General features: G+C 32.9%; 1 long non-coding RNA gene across 1 annotated transcript; it reads right to left on the bottom strand.

Annotated features, from left to right (window-relative positions):
* Nucleotides 1-4,378: 4,378 nt before the first annotated feature.
* LOC136043123 (uncharacterized) lies at nt 4,379-6,176 on the bottom strand. The gene is made up of 2 exons (XR_010621555.1): nt 5,369-6,176; nt 4,379-4,650 (listed from the first exon to the last, which is right to left on the bottom strand). It is a non-coding gene; the product is annotated as an uncharacterized LOC136043123 (long non-coding RNA).
* Nucleotides 6,177-6,435: the final 259 nt, after the last annotated feature.

The raw sequence follows: 6,435 nt of genomic DNA, 5'->3' as shown, positions 1-6,435 counted from the left end.
ATTCCACTTAGTACATCCAGCATCGCACTGACCCAAACACTTGAAGTTTTACTATGTAGTTTATCAGTGATTTCAACTTTTGCCGGAAGACACGGGCAGTAATGTCATGTCTATGAACTGTCGATTGTCCTTGAGGTAAAAGCTGCTCTATCTTGTCCCAAGATTGATTACAAGTAAATGTAATAAATAAATCTGGACGACCATAGAGACGAACATACGCAATAGCATCTTGAGCATATTCATGCATATGACGGGGACTGCCAGCATATGACGAAAGTAAAATCGTTAATCTTCCAACGTTTTTGGTATTACCGTCATTTACAACTGCATCTCGCAAATGAATGTATTCAGAGCGGAGCTTGGTCTGATTCAGACGGATAAATAGCAAACATTCTGATTCAATTTTTGCATACATATTAACGATGTATTGGTAAAACAATTGACGGCATTTTAAAATATAATCAAATACATATTTAAATACGTCAACAAAGGCAGTGACATGGCAGTTTTGGCTTGCAGTCCGAAATCAGTGATATCGACGAAACCGTACAGTATCAGGCTGGAAGATACACAAGCAGTAATGAAGCTGTTTGGCCAAATCTTTCATTTTCGATACATGAACGTAATCCAGCTGTTGTTCACTTAGCGGTACATTTACAGAATGGTCAAAGTGTTTATTTTTCGGATTCCAACGTCCAACAAAGAGCCCTGAATCCACCGGATACAACGTTAACTGCTTTCTTTTCGCTATGCAAAAATGATTCTTTAAAAAAAAATGCTGTATACTGAAGTGCCTTCGTATTACACGTGGAATACTAAAAATAAAGTATTTGAACGTCGAAAAAAGAGTAAGTCAGTCGACGGCCAACCTACCATCTTCAAAGATACCACGATATGAAGACTCTACACTGTTCACCCCAATCAACATGAATGCTTCTTTCTACGCCTGCTTTTTGTGAATGTACCCGGTCCAACGTCATTTGAGTATTTGAGAACTGTAAACGGTGCTATACATGACACTTACCGTAGTGCATGCCAAGCTCTGAATTTATTGGAGAATGACCAACACTGGGATAACTGCATCAATGACGCGTGCAAAACGTCAACTCCAAGTCAAATTCGTGCATTGTTTGGAATCATACTAACAACTTGCTCTCCTTCAGCTCCTACAGAGTTATGGAAAAAATATAAATCGAAAATGTCCGAAGATATACTCCATCGAAAACGGTTAGAGACATCAGATATGACTTTTGATTTTACATCAGAAATTTATAACTACACTTCAGTTATTATAGAAGACTAGCTGTTGGGAAGGCGGCTCACGCCACCCCAACACCTAATTGGTGGGGGCACCATTTTATGCGTATCAGTAGACATCAAATCGATGGCTGTTTTGAACAGACGCACTAAATTATTATTTTCGTGGAAAAGATGTTGCAGTTGGGAAACGATTGTCCTTTCAACGTCGGGAGAAATTTCGCAACGTGCATTCAATTCAGAATTTCTATCACTGATCAAGTACAGTTGTAAAAATTTATGATTCTCGCCTGAGAATCATTTGCCCTTGAATTTGCCCTTTTACTTTGAAAGTAGGCATAAATTGATCTGGATTTTCGATTTGGGCACCAAACGACGTCATTTGGAAACAGGAGTTATATTTCTGATCTGTGATAAAAAACGCTTAAATTTTGACGTAGTTCCAGTAAGCAAAGTTTTCAATGACTCTGGTGGTGCAGCCAGTAAAGGAATTTTAACTTTTCCTGAGGCACAACACATTCCCATTGTTTCACCATTAAATTTCAAGCCCTTGCAATAGGGACAAGTTTTAGTCATAGTCCCGATTTGAACACATCTACTCAAGCTATAATCATCGTCTGGGCTGTACCTGAATTCCATGCGAAAATTTTCAGGTTGCTCTTGTGATTCTTCGGCACGCTTTCTTTTGGTGATTTCCCTTTGAGACGCAAGCCTAATTTCACGCTGTTGTTGTGATTCCTCGGCATTCTTTCTTTTGGTGATTTCTCTTTGAGACGCAAGCCTGTTTTCACACTGTTGTTTTGGTTGGTTCCTCGGCACGCTTTCTTTTAATACTTTCTCTATCAGCCGCAAGTCTTTTGGCATAGACTCTTTGAGCAGCTTCCTCGGCTGTTGCCATTGTAGGTTCTTCAGTCATTTTACAATTAAAAATTTCTCTGTGAACGACCTTCTTAATACTTATAATGACGTCATATACTAAGCATCGTCATAACAAACATGATGACCACTTACTTCATGACGACATACAGCTCAATCCTTAGAATGACCTCAGTCGACAGACACACAAACAAACAACTTATTTATATATATATATATATATATGTATAGATAGATAGATAAGTTGTTTGTGTATTGACGTCATGTTTGTCAACTATCGACTGTTTTTGTCGACTGACGTCATTATAAGGATTGAACATTATGACGTCATGAAGCTGTTGGTAGACTGACGTCATAACGACATTGAGCATTATGACGTGATGTATATATAATGATGATTGAAGGTAATAAGCTTACCTAAGCTATGGATGTCAGGTGATTGACATCAATAACCTGACATCCATAGCTTAGGTAAGCATATTACCTTCTATTATCATTATGTATGAAAGTCAGGTTGGCCTTAGAGAATATGTCATGTATATATATATAAAAATAAGTTGTAAGCTTGTCCGCATATGTGTGTTTGTTTGTCCGCATATGACGTCTGAAAAATAAAGAAGAAAAAAAAACTAAAAAAAAGGAAAAAAAGTAAAAAATTAAAATAAGCTAAAAAGAAAGAAAACTAAAAACACTAAAAAAGCTAAAAAAAAAAGCTAATAAACAAAAAAAACAAAAAAACAAATAAAAACAGAATATAACAAAAAAAAAACTAAAATAAAAAAAAATAAAAAAAGGTAAAAAACTTAAGAAAAGCAGAAAAAGCTAAAAAAAGAAAAAACCAAAAAAGAAAAAAACTAAAAAAAGGAAAAAAATAAAAAAGGTAAAACACTAAAAAGAGAAAAAAATTAAAAAACTGAAAAAGCTACAAAACTATCATAAAGAAAAACTAAAAAAGAAAAAACTAAAGAAGAAACTATATCTATATATACAAAAATAAGTTGTATGTATGCATGTTTGTTTGTTTTTGGGTAACTAAAAAGAAAAAACTAAAGAAGAAACTATATCTATATATATATATATAAAAACTAGCTGTTGGGGTGGCACTTCGCACCACCCCAAGCCCCCCCCCGTGCGCGTAAGTCGTTACGCGCCATATTAGTTACCCGCCATTGTAGTTGTGTCCCTGTGTCCCACCTGTGAATATAGATAGATTTATATATGTGTTTCAAACTACGTAAAAATTGCGAATATACAACATTCTTGGCTTTCCCATTGTCTGTGCATATACAGAGCCGTATGTACTAACAATGACGTCATATACAAACGCTTTTTTTACAAACAAACAAACATGCATACACACAACTCGTTTTTACATAGATAGATAGATAGATAGATACAATACAAATTAATTGCGTAAAACTTGCGAATATACAACATTCTTCGCTGTCCAATTGTCGCTGCATATAAATAGATTGTCAGGTTTACCGACCCTCGAACATGCAACGTACAATTGTCCATGGTGGGGCGCTTCGCGCCCCCCCAAGCCCCTCCGTGCACGTAAGTCGTTACGCGAATTATTAGTTACGTGCCATTGCAGTTGTGTCTCTGTGTCCCACCTGTGAATATAGATAGATTTATATATGTGTTTCAAACTACGTAAAACTTGCGAATATACAACATTCTTGGCTTTCCCATTGTCTGTGCATATCAAAGCCTTATGTACTAATAATGACGTCATAGGCAAACGCTCTTTTTACAAACAAACAAACATGCATTCACACAACTCGTTTTTATATCTATACTAGCTGTTGGGGTGGCGCTTCGCGCCACCCCAACACCTAGTTGGTGGGGGCGCTTCGTGCCCCCCCAAGCCCCCCCCGCGCGCGTAAGTCGTTACGCGCCATAATAGTTACGCGCCATTGTAGTTGTGTCCCTATGTCCCACCTGTGAATATAGATAGATATATATATATATATATATATATATATATATATATATATATATATATATATATATATATATATATATATGGTTTTAACTACGTAAAACTTGCGAATATACAACATTCTTTGCTGTCCCATTGTCTTTGCATATAAATAGATTGTCAGGTTTACCGACTCTTGAACATGCAACATATAATGGTCCATGGGAAAACAATCTGTATTCAGATCTATACCTCATGATTCTAATGATTGCCCTTGAGCTTTGTTGATGGTGATTGCTAATCGACCATTCCCTGTCCCGGTGTCCCAGTCGTCCTTTATATCCCCCTGTTTCCCCCGGTGTCCCCGTTGTAGTTGTGTCCCTGTGTCCCGGTCGTCATTTATATTCCCTGTGTCCCGGTCCTCATTTGTATCCCGGTGTCCCGGTCTGTATATACATTCGTTTTTTAGTTTTGTTTTTCTCCTTTATTTTTTTCCTTTTTTTCTTTTTAGTTTATTTAGATTTTTAGATTTTTTAGTTTTTTTATTAGTTTTTAGTTTTTTTTTTCTTTTTAGTTTTTTTTGTAGTTTTTACCTTCTTTTTAGTTTTGTTAGTTTTTTTTTTTTACTTATGTCCTGGTCGTCATTTATACTCCCTGTGTCCAGGTGCTTTGTTGATTGCTAGTCGAACATTCCTTTTGTCCTGGTCGCTTTCTCTTTGAGTGTCGTCATTTATTTTTTCTTTTTTAGTTCTTTTAGTTTTTACCTTTTTTAGTTTTTTTAGTTTTTTAGATGAAAATTTTTTTTAGTTTTTTCCTTTTTTTCTTTTTAGTTTTTTATAGGTTTTTACCTTTATTTTAGCTTATTTTTCAGTTTTTTCCTTTTTTTAGTTTTTTTTTATTTTTTATTTTTTTTAGTTTCTTACCTTTTTTTAGTTTTTTTATTTGTTTTAGTTTTTTAGCTTTTTTACTTTTTTTATTAGTTTTTAGTTTTTTTTGTAGTTTTTGCCTTTTTTTAGTTTTTTCAGTTTTTTTTTAGTTTTTTATTGGTTTTTACCTTTATTTTAGCTTATTTTTCAGTTTTTTCCTTCTTTTTAGTTTTTTTTTAGTTTTTAGTTTTTTTTAGTTTTTTACCTTTTTTAGTTTTTTTAGTTTTTTAGCTTTTTTATTTTTTTTATTAGTTTTTAGTTTTTTTTGTAGTTTTTGCCTTTTTTTATTGTTTTTAGTTTTTTAGCTTTTTTATTAGTTTTTAGTTTTTTTTGTAGTTTTTGCTTTTTTTAGTTTTTTTCTTTTTAGTTTTTTTGTAGTTTTTACCTTCTTTTTAGTTTTGTTAGTTTTTTTTTTACTTATGTCCTGGTCGTCATTTATACTCCCTGTGTCCCGGTGCTTTGTTGATTGCTAATCGAACATTCCTTTTGTCCTGGTCGCTTTCTCTTTGAGTGTCGTCATTTATTTTTTTCTTTTTTAGTTCTTTTAGTTTTTACCTTTTTTAGCTTTTTTTAGTTTTTTAGATGAAAATTTTTTTTAGTTTTTTCCTTTTTTTCTTTTTAGTTTTTTATTGGTTTTTACCTTTATTTTAGCTTATTTTTCAGTTTTTTCCTTTTTTTTAGTTTTTTTTTATTTTTTATTTTTTTAGTTTTTTACCTTTTTTTAGTTTTTTAGTTTTTTAGTTTTTTTAGCTTTTTTACTTTTTTTATTAGTTTTTAGTTTTTTTGTAGTTTTTGCCTTTTTTTAGTTTTTTCAGTTTTTTTTTAGTTTTTTATTGGTTTTTACCTTTATTTTAGCTTATTTTTCAGTTTTTTGCTTTTTTTTTAGTTTTTTTTAGTTTTTAGTTTTTTAGTTTTTTACCTTTTTTTAGTTTTTTTAGTTTTTTTGCTTTTTTATTTTTTTTATTAGTTTTTAGTTTTTTTGTAGTTTTTGCCTTTTTTAGTTTTTTTAGTTTTTTAGCTTTTTTATTAGTTTTTAGTTTTTTTTGTAGTTTTTGCCTTTTTTTAGTTTTTTTAGTTTTTTAGCTTTTTTATTTTTTTTATTAGTTTTTAGTTTTTTTTGTAGTTTTTGCCTTTTTTTAGTTTTTTCAGTTTTGACGTCACCTGATCCAGTTTTTTCAGGTGACGTCACCTGATCCACAGATCCACAGATCCACACACAGACAACTTTTTTTTATATATATCTACTAGCTGTTGGGGTAGCGCTTCGCGCCACCCCAACACCTAGTTGGTGGGGGCGCTTCGCGCCCCCCCCAAGCCCCCCCGCGCGCGTAAGTCGTTACGGGCCATATTAGTTACGCGCCATTGTAGTTGTGTCCCTATGTCCCACCTGTGAATATAGATATATATATATATATATATATATATATATATATATATATATATATATATATA

The sequence above is a fragment of the Artemia franciscana genome, unplaced genomic scaffold, assembly GCF_032884065.1.
Source record: "Artemia franciscana unplaced genomic scaffold, ASM3288406v1 Scaffold_3087, whole genome shotgun sequence".
NCBI lineage: Eukaryota > Metazoa > Arthropoda > Branchiopoda > Anostraca > Artemiidae > Artemia > Artemia franciscana.
The sequence above is the reverse complement of the archived record's forward strand: the minus strand, read 5'-3'. Positions and strand labels throughout refer to the sequence as shown.